This window comes from Buteo buteo, chromosome 21 (assembly GCF_964188355.1).
Source record: "Buteo buteo chromosome 21, bButBut1.hap1.1, whole genome shotgun sequence".
Classification (NCBI taxonomy): Eukaryota; Metazoa; Chordata; class Aves; order Accipitriformes; family Accipitridae; genus Buteo; species Buteo buteo.
In genome coordinates this window covers 26751744-26771852 of record NC_134191.1, presented here as the reverse complement: position 1 = coordinate 26771852, position 20109 = coordinate 26751744, and positions in this window count along the sequence as shown.

Genomic DNA, 20109 nt, shown 5'->3' with positions numbered 1-20109 from the left:
AAGAGCTTTCAGGGCTGGGCCCTTCCTCGTGGGAGAAGGATCCGACCGTTCGCCTTTTCAGAAAGAGGCTCTGCCGAGGATAGCGCCGTGAGATGTTCCGTCTCTGGGAAAGCAGAAATCCCCAGTGTTGTTGTGCCTGTGCATAGGCTGCACGGGGACAGTGACGAGCAGCAAGAGCTTTCAGGGCTGGGCCCTTCCTCGTGGGAGAAGGATCCGACCGTTCGCCTTTTCAGAAAGAGGCTTGCCGAGGCTGAGCGCCGTGAGATGTTCCGTGTCTGGGAAAGCACAGATCCCCAGTGTTGTTGTGCCTGTAGGTAGGGTGCCAAGGGACGGTGAAGAGCAGCAAGAGCTTTCAGGGCTGTGCCCTTCCTCGTGGGAGAAGGATCCGACCGTTCGCCTTTTCAGAAAGAGGCTCTGCCGAGGCTGAGCGCCGTGAGATGTTCCGTCTCTGGGAAAGCACAGATCCCCAGTGCTGTTGTGCCTGTAGGTAGGGTGCCAAGGGACGGTGAAGAGAAGCAAGAGCTTTCAGGGCTGGGCCCTTCCTCGTGGGAGAAGGATCCGACCGTTCGCCTTTTCAGAAAGAGGCTCTGCCGAGGCTGAGCGCCGTGAGATGTTCCGTCTCTGGGAAAGCACAGATCCCCAGTGCTGTTGTGCCTGTAGGTAGGGTGCCAAGGGACGGTGAAGAGCAGCAAGAGCTTTCAGGGCTGGGCCCTTCCTCGTGGGAGAAGGATCCGACCGTTCGCCTTTTCAGAAAGAGGCTCTGCCGAGGCTGAGCGCCGTGAGATGTTCCGTCTCTGGGAAAGCACAGATCCCCAGTGCTGTTGTGCCTGTAGGTAGGGTGCCAAGGGACGGTGAAGAGCAGCAAGAGCTTTCAGGGCTGGGCCCTTCCTCGTGGGAGAAGGATCCGACCGTTCGCCTTTTCAGAAAGAGGCTCTGCCGAGGCTAGCGCCGTGAGATGTTCCGTCTCTGGGAAAGCAGAAATCCCCAGTGCTGTTGTGCCTGTAGGTAGGGTGCCAAGGGACGGTGAAGAGAAGCAAGAGCTTTCAGGGCTGGGCCCTTCCTCGTGGGAGAAGGATCCGACCGTTCGCCTTTTCAGAAAGAGGCTCTGCCGAGGCTGAGCGCCGTGAGATGTTCCGTGTCTGGGAAAGCACAGATCCCCAGTGCTGTTGTGCCTGTAGGTAGGGTGCCAAGGGACGGTGAAGAGCAGCAAGAGCTTTCAGGGCTGTGCCCTTCCTCGTGGGAGAAGGATCCGACCGTTCGCCTTTTCAGAAAGAGGCTCTGCCGAGGCTGAGCGCCGTGAGATGTTCCGTGTCTGGGAAAGCACAGATCCCCAGTGCTGTTGGGCCTGTAGGTAGGGTGCCAAGGGACGGTGAAGAGCAGCAAGAGCTTTCAGGGCTGGGCCCTTCCTCGTGGGAGAAGGATCCGACCGTTCGCCTTTTCAGAAAGAGGCTCTGCCGAGGATAGCGCCGTGAGATGTTCCGTCTCTGGGAAAGCAGAAATCCCCAGTGTTGTTGTGCCTGTGCATAGGCTGCACGGGGACAGTGACGAGCAGCAAGAGCTTTCAGGGCTGGGCCCTTCCTCGTGGGAGAAGGATCCGACCGTTCGCCTTTTCAGAAAGAGGCTTGCCGAGGCTGAGCGCCGTGAGATGTTCCGTGTCTGGGAAAGCACAGATCCCCAGTGTTGTTGTGCCTGTAGGTAGGGTGCCAAGGGACGGTGAAGAGCAGCAAGAGCTTTCAGGGCTGTGCCCTTCCTCGTGGGAGAAGGATCCGACCGTTCGCCTTTTCAGAAAGAGTCTCTGCCGAGGCTGAGCGCCGTGAGATGTTCCGTCTCTGGGAAAGCACAGATCCCCAGTGCTGTTGTGCCTGTAGGTAGGGTGCCAAGGGACGGTGAAGAGAAGCAAGAGCTTTCAGGGCTGGGCCCTTCCTCGTGGGAGAAGGATCCGACCGTTCGCCTTTTCAGAAAGAGGCTCTGCCGAGGCTGAGCGCCGTGAGATGTTCCGTCTCTGGGAAAGCACAGATCCCCAGTGTTGTTCTGCCTGTGCATAGGCTGCACGGGGACAGTGAAGAGCAGCAAGAGCTTTCAGGGCTGGGCCCTTCCTCGTGGGAGAAGGATCCGACCGTTCGCCTTTTCAGAAAGAGGCTTGCCGAGGCTGAGCGCCGTGAGATGTTCCGTGTCTGGGAAAGCACAGATCCCCAGTGCTGTTGTGCCTGTAGGTAGGGTGCCAAGGGACGGTGAAGAGCAGCAAGAGCTTTCAGGGCTGGCACCATCCGTGTGGGAGAAGGATCCGACCGTTCGCCTTTTTTCAGAAAGAGGCTCTGCCGAGGCTGAGCGCCGTGAGATGTTCCGTCTCTGGGAAAGCACAGATCCCCAGTGCTGTTGTGCCTGTAGGTAGGGTGCCAAGGGACGGTGAAGAGCAGCAAGAGCTTTCAGGGCTGTGCCCTTCCTCGTGGGAGAAGGATCCGACCGTTCGCCTTTTCAGAAAGAGGCTCTGCCGAGGCTGAGCGCCGTGAGATGTTCCGTCTCTGGGAAAGCACAGATCCCCAGTGCTGTTGTGCCTGTAGGTAGGGTGCCAAGGGACGGTGAAGAGCAGCAAGAGCTTTCAGGGCTGGGCCCTTCCTCGTGGGAGAAGGATCCGACCGTTCGCCTTTTCAGAAAGAGGCTCTGCCGAGGCTGAGCGCCGTGAGATGTTCCGTGTCTGGGAAAGCACAGATCCCCAGTGCTGTTGTGCCTGTAGGTAGGGTGCCAAGGGACGGTGAAGAGCAGCAAGAGCTTTCAGGGCTGGGCCCTTCCTCGTGGGAGAAGGATCCGACCGTTCGCCTTTTCAGAAAGAGGCTCTGCCGAGGCTAGCGCCGTGAGATGTTCCGTCTCTGGGAAAGCAGAAATCCCCAGTGCTGTTGTGCCTGTAGGTAGGGTGCCAAGGGACGGTGAAGAGAAGCAAGAGCTTTCAGGGCTGGGCCCTTCCTCGTGGGAGAAGGATCCGACCGTTCGCCTTTTCAGAAAGAGGCTCTGCCGAGGCTGAGCGCCGTGAGATGTTCCGTGTCTGGGAAAGCACAGATCCCCAGTGCTGTTGTGCCTGTAGGTAGGGTGCCAAGGGACGGTGAAGAGCAGCAAGAGCTTTCAGGGCTGTGCCCTTCCTCGTGGGAGAAGGATCCGACCGTTCGCCTTTTCAGAAAGAGGCTCTGCCGAGGCTGAGCGCCGTGAGATGTTCCGTGTCTGGGAAAGCACAGATCCCCAGTGCTGTTGGGCCTGTAGGTAGGGTGCCAAGGGACGGTGAAGAGCAGCAAGAGCTTTCAGGGCTGGGCCCTTCCTCGTGGGAGAAGGATCCGACCGTTCGCCTTTTCAGAAAGAGGCTCTGCCGAGGATAGCGCCGTGAGATGTTCCGTCTCTGGGAAAGCAGAAATCCCCAGTGCTGTTGTGCCTGTAGTAGGGTGCCAAGGGACGGTGAAGAGCAGCAAGAGCTTTCAGGGCTGTGCCCTTCCTCGTGGGAGAAGGATCCGACCGTTCGCCTTTTCAGAAAGAGGCTTGCCGAGGCTGAGCGCCGTGAGATGTTCCGTGTCTGGGAAAGCACAGATCCCCAGTGTTGTTGTGCCTGTAGGTAGGGTGCCAAGGGACGGTGAAGAGCAGCAAGAGCTTTCAGGGCTGTGCCCTTCCTCGTGGGAGAAGGATCCGACCGTTCGCCTTTTCAGAAAGAGGCTCTGCCGAGGCTGAGCGCCGTGAGATGTTCCGTCTCTGGGAAAGCACAGATCCCCAGTGCTGTTGTGCCTTTAGGTAGGGTGCCAAGGGACGGTGAAGAGCAGCAAGAGCTTTCAGGGCTGGCACCATCCGTGTGGGAGAATGATGCGACCGTTCGCCTTTTTTCAGAAAGAGGCTCTGCCGAGGCTGAGCGCCGTGAGATGTTCCGTCTCTGGGAAAGCACAGATCCCCAGTGCTGTTGTGCCTGTAGGTAGGGTGCCAAGGGACGGTGAAGAGCAGCAAGAGCTTTCAGGGCTGGGCCCTACCTCGTGGGAGAAGGATCCGACCGTTCGCCTTTTCAGAAAGAGGCTCTGCCGAGGCTAGCGCCGTGAGATGTTCCGTCTCTGGGAAAGCACAGATCCCCAGTGCTGTTGTGCCTGTAGGTAGGGTGCCAAGGGACGGTGAAGAGCAGCAAGAGCTTTCAGGGCTGGGCCCTTCCTCGTGGGAGAAGGATCCGACCGTTCGCCTTTTCAGAAAGAGGCTCTGCCGAGGCTAGCGCCGTGAGATGTTCCGTCTCTGGGAAAGCACAGATCCCCAGTGCTGTTGTGCCTGTAGGTAGGGTGCCAAGGGACGGTGAAGAGAAGCAAGAGCTTTCAGGGCTGGGCCCTTCCTCGTGGGAGAAGGATCCGACCGTTCGCCTTTTTTCAGAAAGAGGCTCTGCCGAGGATAGCGCCGTGAGATGTTCCGTCTCTGGGAAAGCACAGATCCCCAGTGCTGTTGTGCTTGTGCATAGGCTGCACGGGGACAGTGAAGAGCAGCAAGAGCTTTCAGGGCTGTGCCCTTCCTCGTGGGAGAAGGATCCGACCGTTCGCCTTTTTTCAGAAAGAGGCTCTGCCGAGGCTGAGCGCCGTGAGATGTTCCGTCTCTGGGAAAGCACAGATCCCCAGTGCTGTTGTGCCTGTAGGTAGGGTGCCAAGGGACGGTGAAGAGCAGCAAGAGCTTTCAGGGCTGGCACCATCCGTGTGGGAGAAGGATCCGACCGTTCGCCTTTTCAGAAAGAGGCTCTGCCGAGGCTAGCGCCGTGAGATGTTCCGTCTCTGGGAAAGCAGAAATCCCCAGTGCTGTTGTGCCTGTAGGTAGGGTGCCAAGGGACGGTGAAGAGAAGCAAGAGCTTTCAGGGCTGGGCCCTTCCTCGTGGGAGAAGGATCCGACCGTTCGCCTTTTCAGAAAGAGGCTCTGCCGAGGCTGAGCGCCGTGAGATGTTCCGTGTCTGGGAAAGCACAGATCCCCAGTGCTGTTGTGCCTGTAGGTAGGGTGCCAAGGGACGGTGAAGAGCAGCAAGAGCTTTCAGGGCTGTGCCCTTCCTCGTGGGAGAAGGATCCGACCGTTCGCCTTTTCAGAAAGAGGCTCTGCCGAGGCTGAGCGCCGTGAGATGTTCCGTGTCTGGGAAAGCACAGATCCCCAGTGCTGTTGTGCCTGTAGGTAGGGTGCCAAGGGACGGTGAAGAGCAGCAAGAGCTTTCAGGGCTGGGCCCTTCCTCGTGGGAGAAGGATCCGACCGTTCGCCTTTTCAGAAAGAGGCTCTGCCGAGGATAGCGCCGTGAGATGTTCCGTCTCTGGGAAAGCAGAAATCCCCAGTGTTGTTGTGCCTGTGCATAGGCTGCACGGGGACAGTGACGAGCAGCAAGAGCTTTCAGGGCTGGGCCCTTCCTCGTGGGAGAAGGATCCGACCGTTCGCCTTTTCAGAAAGAGGCTTGCCGAGGCTGAGCGCCGTGAGATGTTCCGTGTCTGGGAAAGCACAGATCCCCAGTGTTGTTGTGCCTGTAGGTAGGGTGCCAAGGGACGGTGAAGAGCAGCAAGAGCTTTCAGGGCTGTGCCCTTCCTCGTGGGAGAAGGATCCGACCGTTCGCCTTTTCAGAAAGAGTCTCTGCCGAGGCTGAGCGCCGTGAGATGTTCCGTCTCTGGGAAAGCACAGATCCCCAGTGCTGTTGTGCCTGTAGGTAGGGTGCCAAGGGACGGTGAAGAGAAGCAAGAGCTTTCAGGGCTGGGCCCTTCCTCGTGGGAGAAGGATCCGACCGTTCGCCTTTTCAGAAAGAGGCTCTGCCGAGGCTGAGCGCCGTGAGATGTTCCGTCTCTGGGAAAGCACAGATCCCCAGTGTTGTTCTGCCTGTGCATAGGCTGCACGGGGACAGTGAAGAGCAGCAAGAGCTTTCAGGGCTGGGCCCTTCCTCGTGGGAGAAGGATCCGACCGTTCGCCTTTTCAGAAAGAGGCTTGCCGAGGCTGAGCGCCGTGAGATGTTCCGTGTCTGGGAAAGCACAGATCCCCAGTGCTGTTGTGCCTGTAGGTAGGGTGCCAAGGGACGGTGAAGAGCAGCAAGAGCTTTCAGGGCTGGCACCATCCGTGTGGGAGAAGGATCCGACCGTTCGCCTTTTTTCAGAAAGAGGCTCTGCCGAGGCTGAGCGCCGTGAGATGTTCCGTCTCTGGGAAAGCACAGATCCCCAGTGCTGTTGTGCCTGTAGGTAGGGTGCCAAGGGACGGTGAAGAGCAGCAAGAGCTTTCAGGGCTGTGCCCTTCCTCGTGGCAGAAGGATCCGACCGTTCGCCTTTTCAGAAAGAGGCTCTGCCGAGGCTGAGCGCCGTGAGATGTTCCGTCTCTGGGAAAGCACAGATCCCCAGTGCTGTTGTGCCTGTAGGTAGGGTGCCAAGGGACGGTGAAGAGCAGCAAGAGCTTTCAGGGCTGGGCCCTTCCTCGTGGGAGAAGGATCCGACCGTTCGCCTTTTCAGAAAGAGGCTCTGCCGAGGCTGAGCGCCGTGAGATGTTCCGTCTCTGGGAAAGCACAGATCCCCAGTGCTGTTGTGCCTGTAGGTAGGGTGCCAAGGGACGGTGAAGAGCAGCAAGAGCTTTCAGGGCTGGGCCCTTCCTCGTGGGAGAAGGATCCGACCGTTCGCCTTTTCAGAAAGAGGCTCTGCCGAGGCTAGCGCCGTGAGATGTTCCGTCTCTGGGAAAGCAGAAATCCCCAGTGCTGTTGTGCCTGTAGGTAGGGTGCCAAGGGACGGTGAAGAGAAGCAAGAGCTTTCAGGGCTGGGCCCTTCCTCGTGGGAGAAGGATCCGACCGTTCGCCTTTTCAGAAAGAGGCTCTGCCGAGGCTGAGCGCCGTGAGATGTTCCGTGTCTGGGAAAGCACAGATCCCCAGTGCTGTTGTGCCTGTAGGTAGGGTGCCAAGGGACGGTGAAGAGCAGCAAGAGCTTTCAGGGCTGTGCCCTTCCTCGTGGGAGAAGGATCCGACCGTTCGCCTTTTCAGAAAGAGGCTCTGCCGAGGCTGAGCGCCGTGAGATGTTCCGTGTCTGGGAAAGCACAGATCCCCAGTGCTGTTGGGCCTGTAGGTAGGGTGCCAAGGGACGGTGAAGAGCAGCAAGAGCTTTCAGGGCTGGGCCCTTCCTCGTGGGAGAAGGATCCGACCGTTCGCCTTTTCAGAAAGAGGCTCTGCCGAGGATAGCGCCGTGAGATGTTCCGTCTCTGGGAAAGCAGAAATCCCCAGTGCTGTTGTGCCTGTAGTAGGGTGCCAAGGGACGGTGAAGAGCAGCAAGAGCTTTCAGGGCTGTGCCCTTCCTCGTGGGAGAAGGATCCGACCGTTCGCCTTTTCAGAAAGAGGCTTGCCGAGGCTGAGCGCCGTGAGATGTTCCGTGTCTGGGAAAGCACAGATCCCCAGTGTTGTTGTGCCTGTAGGTAGGGTGCCAAGGGACGGTGAAGAGCAGCAAGAGCTTTCAGGGCTGTGCCCTTCCTCGTGGGAGAAGGATCCGACCGTTCGCCTTTTCAGAAAGAGGCTCTGCCGAGGCTGAGCGCCGTGAGATGTTCCGTCTCTGGGAAAGCACAGATCCCCAGTGCTGTTGTGCCTTTAGGTAGGGTGCCAAGGGACGGTGAAGAGCAGCAAGAGCTTTCAGGGCTGGCACCATCCGTGTGGGAGAATGATGCGACCGTTCGCCTTTTTTCAGAAAGAGGCTCTGCCGAGGCTGAGCGCCGTGAGATGTTCCGTCTCTGGGAAAGCACAGATCCCCAGTGCTGTTGTGCCTGTAGGTAGGGTGCCAAGGGACGGTGAAGAGCAGCAAGAGCTTTCAGGGCTGGGCCCTACCTCGTGGGAGAAGGATCCGACCGTTCGCCTTTTCAGAAAGAGGCTCTGCCGAGGCTAGCGCCGTGAGATGTTCCGTCTCTGGGAAAGCACAGATCCCCAGTGCTGTTGTGCCTGTAGGTAGGGTGCCAAGGGACGGTGAAGAGCAGCAAGAGCTTTCAGGGCTGGGCCCTTCCTCGTGGGAGAAGGATCCGACCGTTCGCCTTTTCAGAAAGAGGCTCTGCCGAGGCTAGCGCCGTGAGATGTTCCGTCTCTGGGAAAGCACAGATCCCCAGTGCTGTTGTGCCTGTAGGTAGGGTGCCAAGGGACGGTGAAGAGAAGCAAGAGCTTTCAGGGCTGGGCCCTTCCTCGTGGGAGAAGGATCCGACCGTTCGCCTTTTTTCAGAAAGAGGCTCTGCCGAGGATAGCGCCGTGAGATGTTCCGTCTCTGGGAAAGCACAGATCCCCAGTGCTGTTGTGCTTGTGCATAGGCTGCACGGGGACAGTGAAGAGCAGCAAGAGCTTTCAGGGCTGTGCCCTTCCTCGTGGGAGAAGGATCCGACCGTTCGCCTTTTTTCAGAAAGAGGCTCTGCCGAGGCTGAGCGCCGTGAGATGTTCCGTCTCTGGGAAAGCACAGATCCCCAGTGCTGTTGTGCCTGTAGGTAGGGTGCCAAGGGACGGTGAAGAGCAGCAAGAGCTTTCAGGGCTGGCACCATCCGTGTGGGAGAAGGATCCGACCGTTCGCCTTTTCAGAAAGAGGCTCTGCCGAGGCTGAGCGCCGTGAGATGTTCCGTCTCTGGGAAAGCACAGATCCCCAGTGTTGTTCTGCCTGTGCATAGGCTGCACGGGGACAGTGAAGAGCAGCAAGAGCTTTCAGGGCTGGGCCCTTCCTCGTGGGAGAAGGATCCGACCGTTCGCCTTTTCAGAAAGAGGCTCTGCCGAGGCTGAGCGCCGTGAGATGTTCCGTCTCTGGGAAAGCACAGATCCCCAGTGCTGTTGTGCCTGTAGGTAGGGTGCCAAGGGACGGTGAAGAGCAGCAAGAGCTTTCAGGGCTGGCACCATCCTTGTGGGAGAAGGATCCGACCGTTCGCCTTTTTTCAGAAAGAGGCTCTGCCGAGGCTGAGCGCCGTGAGATGTTCCGTCTCTGGGAAAGCACAGATCCCCAGTGCTGTTGTGCCTGTAGGTAGGGTGCCAAGGGACGGTGAAGAGCAGCAAGAGCTTTCAGGGCTGGGCCCTACCTCGTGGGAGAAGGATCCGACCGTTCGCCTTTTCAGAAAGAGGCTCTGCCGAGGCTAGCGCCGTGAGATGTTCCGTCTCTGGGAAAGCACAGATCCCCAGTGCTGTTGTGCCTGTAGGTAGGGTGCCAAGGGACGGTGAAGAGCAGCAAGAGCTTTCAGGGCTGGGCCCTTCCTCGTGGGAGAAGGATCCGACCGTTCGCCTTTTCAGAAAGAGGCTCTGCCGAGGCTAGCGCCGTGAGATGTTCCGTCTCTGGGAAAGCAGAAATCCCCAGTGCTGTTGTGCCTGTAGGTAGGGTGCCAAGGGACGGTGAAGAGCAGCAAGAGCTTTCAGGGCTGGGCCCTTCCTCGTGGGAGAAGGATCCGACCGTTCGCCTTTTCAGAAAGAGGCTCTGCCGAGGCTAGCGCCGTGAGATGTTCCGTCTCTGGGAAAGCAGAAATCCCCAGTGCTGTTGTGCCTGTAGGTAGGGTGCCAAGGGACGGTGAAGAGAAGCAAGAGCTTTCAGGGCTGGGCCCTTCCTCGTGGGAGAAGGATCCGACCGTTCGCCTTTTCAGAAAGAGGCTCTCCCGAGGCTAGCGCCGTGAGATGTTCCGTCTCTGGGAAAGCACAGATCCCCAGTGTTGTTGTGCCTGTGCATAGGCTGCACGGGGACAGTGAAGAGCAGCAAGAGCTTTCAGGGCTGGGCCCTTCCTCGTGGGAGAAGGATCCGACCGTTCGCCTTTTCAGAAAGAGGCTTGCCGAGGCTGAGCGCTGTGAGATGTTCCGTGTCTGGGAAAGCACAGATCCCCAGTGCTGTTGTGCCTGTAGGTAGGGTGCCAAGGGACGGTGAAGAGCAGCAAGAGCTTTCAGGGCTGGCACCATCCTTGTGGGAGAAGGATCCGACCGTTCGCCTTTTTTCAGAAAGAGGCTCTGCCGAGGCTGAGCGCCGTGAGATGTTCCGTCTCTGGGAAAGCACAGATCCCCAGTGCTGTTGTGCCTGTAGGTAGGGTGCCAAGCGACGGTGAAGAGCAGCAAGAGCTTTCAGGGCTGGCACCATCCTTGTGGGAGAAGGATCCGACCGTTCGCCTTTTTTCAGAAAGAGGCTCTGCCGAGGCTGAGCGCCGTGAGATGTTCCGTCTCTGGGAAAGCACAGATCCCCAGTGCTGTTGTGCCTGTAGGTAGGGTGCCAAGGGACGGTGAAGAGCAGCAAGAGCTTTCAGGGCTGGGCCCTACCTCGTGGGAGAAGGATCCGACCGTTCGCCTTTTCAGAAAGAGGCTCTGCCGAAGCTAGCGCCGTGAGATGTTCCGTCTCTGGGAAAGCAGAAATCCCCAGTGCTGTTGTGCCTGTAGGTAGGGTGCCAAGGGACGGTGAAGAGCAGCAAGAGCTTTCAGGGCTGGGCCCTTCCTCGTGGGAGAAGGATCCGACCGTTCGCCTTTTCAGAAAGAGGCTCTGCCGAGGCTAGCGCCGTGAGATGTTCCGTCTCTGGGAAAGCACAGATCCCCAGTGCTGTTGTGCCTGTAGGTAGGGTGCCAAGGGACGGTGAAGAGCAGCAAGAGCTTTCAGGGCTGGGCCCTTCCTCGTGGGAGAAGGATCCGACCGTTCGCCTTTTCAGAAAGAGGCTCTGCCGAGGCTAGCGCCGTGAGATGTTCCGTCTCTGGGAAAGCAGAAATCCCCAGTGCTGTTGTGCCTGTAGGTAGGGTGCCAAGGGACGGTGAAGAGAAGCAAGAGCTTTCAGGGCTGGGCCCTTCCTCGTGGGAGAAGGATCCGACCGTTCGCCTTTTCAGAAAGAGGCTCTGCCGAGGCTAGCGCCGTGAGATGTTCCGTCTCTGGGAAAGCACAGATCCCCAGTGTTGTTGTGCCTGTGCATAGGCTGCACGGGGACAGTGAAGAGCAGCAAGAGCTTTCAGGGCTGGGCCCTTCCTCGTGGGAGAAGGATCCGACCGTTCGCCTTTTCAGAAAGAGGCTTGCCGAGGCTGAGCGCTGTGAGATGTTCCGTCTCTGGGAAAGCACAGATCCCCAGTGCTGTTGTGCCTGTAGGTAGGGTGCCAAGGGACGGTGAAGAGCAGCAAGAGCTTTCAGGGCTGGCACCATCCTTGTGGGAGAAGGATCCGACCGTTCGCCTTTTTTCAGAAAGAGGCTCTGCCGAGGCTGAGCGCCGTGAGATGTTCCGTCTCTGGGAAAGCACAGATCCCCAGTGCTGTTGTGCCTGTAGGTAGGGTGCCAAGCGACGGTGAAGAGCAGCAAGAGCTTTCAGGGCTGGGCCCTACCTCGTGGGAGAAGGATCCGACCGTTCGCCTTTTCAGAAAGAGGCTCTGCCGAGGCTAGCGCCGTGAGATGTTCCGTCTCTGGGAACGCACAGATCCCCAGTGCTGTTGTGCCTGTAGGTAGGGTGCCAAGGGACGGTGAAGAGCAGCAAGAGCTTTCAGGGCTGTGCCCTTCCTCGTGGGAGAAGGATCCGACCGTTCGCATTTTCAGAAAGAGGCTCTGTCGAGGCTGAGCGCCGTGAGATGTTCCGTCTCTGGGAAAGCACAGATCCCCATTGCTGTTGTGCCTGTAGGTAGGGTGCCAAGGGACGGTGAAGAGCAGCAAGAGCTTTCAGGGCTGGGCCCTACCTCGTGGGAGAAGGATCCGACCGTTCGCCTTTTCAGAAAGAGGCTCTGCCGAGGCTAGCGCCGTGAGATGTTCCGTCTCTGGGAAAGCACAGATCCCCAGTGCTGTTGTGCCTGTAGGTAGGGTGCCAAGGGACGGTGAAGAGCAGCAAGAGCTTTCAGGGCTGGGCCCTTCCTCGTGGGAGAAGGATCCGACCGTTCGCCTTTTCAGAAAGAGGCTCTGCCGAGGATAGCGCCGTGAGATGTTCCGTCTCTGGGAAAGCACAGATCCCCAGTGTTGTTGTGCCTGTGCATAGGCTGCACGGGGACAGTGAAGAGCAGCAAGAGCTTTCAGGGCTGGGCCCTTCCTCGTGGGAGAAGGATCCGACCGTTCGCCTTTTCAGAAAGAGGCTTGCCGAGGCTGAGCGCCGTGAGATGTTCCGTGTCTGGGAAAGCACAGATCCCCAGTGTTGTTGTGCCTGTAGGTAGGGTGCCAAGGGACGGTGAAGAGCAGCAAGAGCTTTCAGGGCTGTGCCCTTCCTCGTGGGAGAAGGATCCGACCGTTCGCCTTTTCAGAAAGAGTCTCTGCCGAGGCTGAGCGCCGTGAGATGTTCCGTCTCTGGGAAAGCACAGATCCCCAGTGCTGTTGTGCCTGTAGGTAGGGTGCCAAGGGACGGTGAAGAGAAGCAAGAGCTTTCAGGGCTGGGCCCTTCCTCGTGGGAGAAGGATCCGACCGTTCGCCTTTTCAGAAAGAGGCTCTGCCGAGGCTGAGCGCCGTGAGATGTTCCGTCTCTGGGAAAGCACAGATCCCCAGTGTTGTTCTGCCTGTGCATAGGCTGCACGGGGACAGTGAAGAGCAGCAAGAGCTTTCAGGGCTGGGCCCTTCCTCGTGGGAGAAGGATCCGACCGTTCGCCTTTTCAGAAAGAGGCTTGCCGAGGCTGAGCGCCGTGAGATGTTCCGTGTCTGGGAAAGCACAGATCCCCAGTGCTGTTGTGCCTGTAGGTAGGGTGCCAAGGGACGGTGAAGAGCAGCAAGAGCTTTCAGGGCTGGCACCATCCGTGTGGGAGAAGGATCCGACCGTTCGCCTTTTTTCAGAAAGAGGCTCTGCCGAGGCTGAGCGCCGTGAGATGTTCCGTCTCTGGGAAAGCACAGATCCCCAGTGCTGTTGTGCCTGTAGGTAGGGTGCCAAGGGACGGTGAAGAGAAGCAAGAGCTTTCAGGGCTGGGCCCTTCCTCGTGGGAGAAGGATCCGACCGTTCGCCTTTTCAGAAAGAGGCTCTGCCGAGGCTGAGCGCCGTGAGATGTTCCGTCTCTGGGAAAGCACAGATCCCCAGTGTTGTTCTGCCTGTGCATAGGCTGCACGGGGACAGTGAAGAGCAGCAAGAGCTTTCAGGGCTGGGCCCTTCCTCGTGGGAGAAGGATCCGACCGTTCGCCTTTTCAGAAAGAGGCTTGCCGAGGCTGAGCGCCGTGAGATGTTCCGTGTCTGGGAAAGCACAGATCCCCAGTGCTGTTGTGCCTGTAGGTAGGGTGCCAAGGGACGGTGAAGAGCAGCAAGAGCTTTCAGGGCTGGCACCATCCGTGTGGGAGAAGGATCCGACCGTTCGCCTTTTTTCAGAAAGAGGCTCTGCCGAGGCTGAGCGCCGTGAGATGTTCCGTCTCTGGGAAAGCACAGATCCCCAGTGCTGTTGTGCCTGTAGGTAGGGTGCCAAGGGACGGTGAAGAGCAGCAAGAGCTTTCAGGGCTGGGCCCTACCTCGTGGGAGAAGGATCCGACCGTTCGCCTTTTCAGAAAGAGGCTCTGCCGAGGCTGAGCGCCGTGAGATGTTCCGTCTCTGGGAAAGCACAGATCCCCAGTGCTGTTGTGCCTGTAGGTAGGGTGCCAAGGGACGGTGAAGAGCAGCAAGAGCTTTCAGGGCTGGGCCCTACCTCGTGGGAGAAGGATCCGACCGTTCGCCTTTTCAGAAAGAGGCTCTGCCGAGGCTAGCGCCGTGAGATGTTCCGTCTCTGGGAAAGCACAGATCCCCAGTGCTGTTGTGCCTGTAGGTAGGGTGCCAAGGGACGGTGAAGAGCAGCAAGAGCTTTCAGGGCTGGGCCCTTCCTCGTGGGAGAAGGATCCGACCGTTCGCCTTTTCAGAAAGAGGCTCTGCCGAGGCTAGCGCCGTGAGATGTTCCGTCTCTGGGAAAGCAGAAATCCCCAGTGCTGTTGTGCCTGTAGGTAGGGTGCCAAGGGACGGTGAAGAGCAGCAAGAGCTTTCAGGGCTGGGCCCTTCCTCGTGGGAGAAGGATCCGACCGTTCGCCTTTTCAGAAAGAGGCTCTGCCGAGGCTAGCGCCGTGAGATGTTCCGTCTCTGGGAAAGCAGAAATCCCCAGTGCTGTTGTGCCTGTAGGTAGGGTGCCAAGGGACGGTGAAGAGAAGCAAGAGCTTTCAGGGCTGGGCCCTTCCTCGTGGGAGAAGGATCCGACCGTTCGCCTTTTCAGAAAGAGGCTCTCCCGAGGCTAGCGCCGTGAGATGTTCCGTCTCTGGGAAAGCACAGATCCCCAGTGTTGTTGTGCCTGTGCATAGGCTGCACGGGGACAGTGAAGAGCAGCAAGAGCTTTCAGGGCTGGGCCCTTCCTCGTGGGAGAAGGATCCGACCGTTCGCCTTTTCAGAAAGAGGCTTGCCGAGGCTGAGCGCTGTGAGATGTTCCGTGTCTGGGAAAGCACAGATCCCCAGTGCTGTTGTGCCTGTAGGTAGGGTGCCAAGGGACGGTGAAGAGCAGCAAGAGCTTTCAGGGCTGGCACCATCCTTGTGGGAGAAGGATCCGACCGTTCGCCTTTTTTCAGAAAGAGGCTCTGCCGAGGCTGAGCGCCGTGAGATGTTCCGTCTCTGGGAAAGCACAGATCCCCAGTGCTGTTGTGCCTGTAGGTAGGGTGCCAAGCGACGGTGAAGAGCAGCAAGAGCTTTCAGGGCTGGGCCCTACCTCGTGGGAGAAGGATCCGACCGTTCGCCTTTTCAGAAAGAGGCTCTGCCGAGGCTAGCGCCGTGAGATGTTCCGTCTCTGGGAACGCACAGATCCCCAGTGCTGTTGTGCCTGTAGGTAGGGTGCCAAGGGACGGTGAAGAGCAGCAAGAGCTTTCAGGGCTGGCACCATCCTTGTGGGAGAAGGATCCGACCGTTCGCCTTTTTTCAGAAAGAGGCTCTGCCGAGGCTGAGCGCCGTGAGATGTTCCGTCTCTGGGAAAGCACAGATCCCCAGTGCTGTTGTGCCTGTAGGTAGGGTGCCAAGGGACGGTGAAGAGCAGCAAGAGCTTTCAGGGCTGGGCCCTACCTCGTGGGAGAAGGATCCGACCGTTCGCCTTTTCAGAAAGAGGCTCTGCCGAAGCTAGCGCCGTGAGATGTTCCGTCTCTGGGAAAGCAGAAATCCCCAGTGCTGTTGTGCCTGTAGGTAGGGTGCCAAGGGACGGTGAAGAGCAGCAAGAGCTTTCAGGGCTGGGCCCTTCCTCGTGGGAGAAGGATCCGACCGTTCGCCTTTTCAGAAAGAGGCTCTGCCGAGGCTAGCGCCGTGAGATGTTCCGTGTCTGGGAAAGCACAGATCCCCAGTGCTGTTGTGCCTGTAGGTAGGGTGCCAAGGGACGGTGAAGAGCAGCAAGAGCTTTCAGGGCTGGGCCCTTCCTCGTGGGAGAAGGATCCGACCGTTCGCCTTTTCAGAAAGAGGCTCTGCCGAGGCTAGCGCCGTGAGATGTTCCGTCTCTGGGAAAGCAGAAATCCCCAGTGCTGTTGTGCCTGTAGGTAGGGTGCCAAGGGACGGTGAAGAGAAGCAAGAGCTTTCAGGGCTGGGCCCTTCCTCGTGGGAGAAGGATCCGACCGTTCGCCTTTTCAGAAAGAGGCTCTGCCGAGGCTAGCGCCGTGAGATGTTCCGTCTCTGGGAAAGCACAGATCCCCAGTGTTGTTGTGCCTGTGCATAGGCTGCACGGGGACAGTGAAGAGCAGCAAGAGCTTTCAGGGCTGGGCCCTTCCTCGTGGGAGAAGGATCCGACCGTTCGCCTTTTCAGAAAGAGGCTTGCCGAGGCTGAGCGCTGTGAGATGTTCCGTCTCTGGGAAAGCACAGATCCCCAGTGCTGTTGTGCCTGTAGGTAGGGTGCCAAGGGACGGTGAAGAGCAGCAAGAGCTTTCAGGGCTGGCACCATCCTTGTGGGAGAAGGATCCGACCGTTCGCCTTTTTTCAGAAAGAGGCTCTGCCGAGGCTGAGCGCCGTGAGATGTTCCGTCTCTGGGAAAGCACAGATCCCCAGTGCTGTTGTGCCTGTAGGTAGGGTGCCAAGCGACGGTGAAGAGCAGCAAGAGCTTTCAGGGCTGGGCCCTACCTCGTGGGAGAAGGATCCGACCGTTCGCCTTTTCAGAAAGAGGCTCTGCCGAGGCTAGCGCCGTGAGATGTTCCGTCTCTGGGAACGCACAGATCCCCAGTGCTGTTGTGCCTGTAGGTAGGGTGCCAAGGGACGGTGAAGAGCAGCAAGAGCTTTCAGGGCTGTGCCCTTCCTCGTGGGAGAAGGATCCGACCGTTCGCATTTTCAGAAAGAGGCTCTGTCGAGGCTGAGCGCCGTGAGATGTTCCGTCTCTGGGAAAGCACAGATCCCCATTGCTGTTGTGCCTGTAGGTAGGGTGCCAAGGGACGGTGAAGAGCAGCAAGAGCTTTCAGGGCTGGGCCCTACCTCGTGGGAGAAGGATCCGACCGTTCGCCTTTTCAGAAAGAGGCTCTGCCGAGGCTAGCGCCGTGAGATGTTCCGTCTCTGGGAAAGCACAGATCCCCAGTGCTGTTGTGCCTGTAGGTAGGGTGCCAAGGGACGGTGAAGAGCAGCAAGAGCTTTCAGGGCTGGGCCCTTCCTCGTGGGAGAAGGATCCGACCGTTCGCCTTTTCAGAAAGAGGCTCTGCCGAGGATAGCGCCGTGAGATGTTCCGTCTCTGGGAAAGCACAGATCCCCAGTGTTGTTGTGCCTGTGCATAGGCTGCACGGGGACAGTGAAGAGCAGCAAGAGCTTTCAGGGCTGGGCCCTTCCTCGTGGGAGAAGGATCCGACCGTTCGCCTTTTCAGAAAGAGGCTTGCCGAGGCTGAGCGCCGTGAGATGTTCCGTGTCTGGGAAAGCACAGATCCCCAGTGTTGTTGTGCCTGTAGGTAGGGTGCCAAGGGACGGTGAAGAGCAGCAAGAGCTTTCAGGGCTGTGCCCTTCCTCGTGGGAGAAGGATCCGACCGTTCGCCTTTTCAGAAAGAGTCTCTGCCGAGGCTGAGCGCCGTGAGATGTTCCGTCTCTGGGAAAGCACAGATCCCCAGTGCTGTTGTGCCTGTAGGTAGGGTGCCAAGGGACGGTGAAGAGAAGCAAGAGCTTTCAGGGCTGGGCCCTTCCTCGTGGGAGAAGGATCCGACCGTTCGCCTTTTCAGAAAGAGGCTCTGCCGAGGCTGAGCGCCGTGAGATGTTCCGTCTCTGGGAAAGCACAGATCCCCAGTGTTGTTCTGCCTGTGCATAGGCTGCACGGGGACAGTGAAGAGCAGCAAGAGCTTTCAGGGCTGGGCCCTTCCTCGTGGGAGAAGGATCCGACCGTTCGCCTTTTCAGAAAGAGGCTTGCCGAGGCTGAGCGCCGTGAGATGTTCCGTGTCTGGGAAAGCACAGATCCCCAGTGCTGTTGTGCCTGTAGGTAGGGTGCCAAGGGACGGTGAAGAGCAGCAAGAGCTTTCAGGGCTGGCACCATCCGTGTGGGAGAAGGATCCGACCGTTCGCCTTTTTTCAGAAAGAGGCTCTGCCGAGGCTGAGCGCCGTGAGATGTTCCGTCTCTGGGAAAGCACAGATCCCCAGTGCTGTTGTGCCTGTAGGTAGGGTGCCAAGGGACGGTGAAGAGAAGCAAGAGCTTTCAGGGCTGGGCCCTTCCTCGTGGGAGAAGGATCCGACCGTTCGCCTTTTCAGAAAGAGGCTCTGCCGAGGCTGAGCGCCGTGAGATGTTCCGTCTCTGGGAAAGCACAGATCCCCAGTGTTGTTCTGCCTGTGCATAGGCTGCACGGGGACAGTGAAGAGCAGCAAGAGCTTTCAGGGCTGGGCCCTTCCTCGTGGGAGAAGGATCCGACCGTTCGCCTTTTCAGAAAGAGGCTTGCCGAGGCTGAGCGCCGTGAGATGTTCCGTGTCTGGGAAAGCACAGATCCCCAGTGCTGTTGTGCCTGTAGGTAGGGTGCCAAGGGACGGTGAAGAGCAGCAAGAGCTTTCAGGGCTGGCACCATCCGTGTGGGAGAAGGATCCGACCGTTCGCCTTTTTTCAGAAAGAGGCTCTGCCGAGGCTGAGCGCCGTGAGATGTTCCGTCTCTGGGAAAGCACAGATCCCCAGTGCTGTTGTGCCTGTAGGTAGGGTGCCAAGGGACGGTGAAGAGCAGCAAGAGCTTTCAGGGCTGGGCCCTACCTCGTGGGAGAAGGATCCGACCGTTCGCCTTTTCAGAAAGAGGCTCTGCCGAGGCTAGCGCCGTGAGATGTTCCGTCTCTGGGAAAGCACAGATCCCCAGTGCTGTTGTGCCTGTAGGTAGGGTGCCAAGGGACGGTGAAGAGCAGCAAGAGCTTTCAGGGCTGGGCCCTTCCTCGTGGGAGAAGGATCCGACCGTTCGCCTTTTCAGAAAGAGGCTCTGCCGAGGCTAGCGCCGTGAGATGTTCCGTCTCTGGGAAAGCAGAAATCCCCAGTGCTGTTGTGCCTGTAGGTAGGGTGCCAAGGGACGGTGAAGAGCAGCAAGAGCTTTCAGGGCTGGGCCCTACCTCGTGGGAGAAGGATCCGACCGTTCGCCTTTTCAGAAAGAGGCTCTGCCGAGGCTAGCGCCGTGAGATGTTCCGTCTCTGGGAAAGCACAAATCCCCAGTGCTGTTGTGCCTGTAGGTAGGGTGCCAAGGGACGGTGAAGAGCAGCAAGAGCTTTCAGGGCTGGGCCCTTCCTCGTGGGAGAAGGATCCGACCGTTCGCCTTTTCAGAAAGAGGCTCTGCCGAGGATAGCGCCGTGAGATGTTCCGTCTCTGGGAAAGCACAGATCCCCAGTGTTGTTCTGCCTGTGCATAGGCTGCACGGGGACAGTGAAGAGCAGCAAGAGCTTTCAGGGCTGGGCCCTTCCTCGTGGGAGAAGGATCCGACCGTTCGCCTTTTCAGAAAGAGTCTCTGCCGAGGCTGAGCGCCGTGAGATGTTCCGTCTCTGGGAAAGCACAGATCCCCAGTGCTGTTGTGCCTGTAGGTAGGGTGCCAAGGGACGGTGAAGAGCAGCAAGAGCTTTCAGGGCTGGGCCCTTCCTCGTGGGAGAAGGATCCGACCGTTCGCCTTTTCAGAAAGAGTCTCTGCCGAGGCTGAGCGCCGTGAGATGTTCCGTCTCTGGGAAAGCACAGATCCCCAGTGCTGTTGTGCCTGTAGGTAGGGTGCCAAGGGACGGTGAAGAGCAGCAAGAGCTTTCAGGGCTGGGCCCTTCCTCGTGGGAGAAGGATCCGACCGTTCGCCTTTTCAGAAAGAGGCTCTGCCGAGGCTAGCGCCGTGAGATGTTCCGTCTCTGGGAAAGCACAGATCCCCAGTGCTGTTGTGCCTGTAGGTAGGGTGCCAAGGGACGGTGAAGAGCAGCAAGAGCTTTCAGGGCTGGGCCCTTCCTCGTGGGAGAAGGATCCGACCGTTCGCCTTTTCAGAAAGAGGCTCTGCCGAGGCTAGCGCCGTGAGATGTTCCGTCTCTGGGAAAGCAGAAATCCCCAGTGCTGTTGTGCCTGTAGGTAGGGTGCCAAGGGACGGTGAAGAGAAGCAAGAGCTTTCAGGGCTGGGCCCTTCCTCGTGGGAGAAGGATCCGACCGTTCGCCTTTTCAGAAAGAGGCTCTCCCGAGGCTAGCGCCGTGAGATGTTCCGTCTCTGGGAAAGCACAGATCCGCAGTGTTGTTGTGCCTGTGCATAGGCTGCACGGGGACAGTGAAGAGCAGCAAGAGCTTTCAGGGCTGGGCCCTTCCTCGTGGGAGAAGGATCCGACCGTTCGCCTTTTCAGAAAGAGGCTTGCCGAGGCTGAGCGCTGTGAGATGTTCCGTCTCTGGGAAAGCACAGATCCCCAGTGCTGTTGTGCCTGTAGGTAGGGTGCCAAGGGACGGTGAAGAGCAGCAAGAGCTTTCAGGGCTGGCACCATCCTTGTGGGAGAAGGATCCGACCGTTCGCCTTTTTTCAGAAAGAGGCTCTGCCGAGGCTGAGCGCCGTGAGATGTTCCGTCTCTGGGAAAGCACAGATCCCCAGTGCTGTTGTGCCTGTAGGTAGGGTGCCAAGCGACGGTGAAGAGCAGCAAGAGCTTTCAGGGCTGGGCCCTACCTCGTGGGAGAAGGATCCGACCGTTCGCCTTTTCAGAAAGAGGCTCTGCCGAGGCTAGCGCCGTGAGATGTTCCGTCTCTGGGAACGCACAGATCCCCAGTGCTGTTGTGCCTGTAGGTAGGGTGCCAAGGGACGGTGAAGAGCAGCAAGAGCTTTCAGGGCTGTGCCCTTCCTCGTGGGAGAAGGATCCGACCGTTCGCATTTTCAGAAAGAG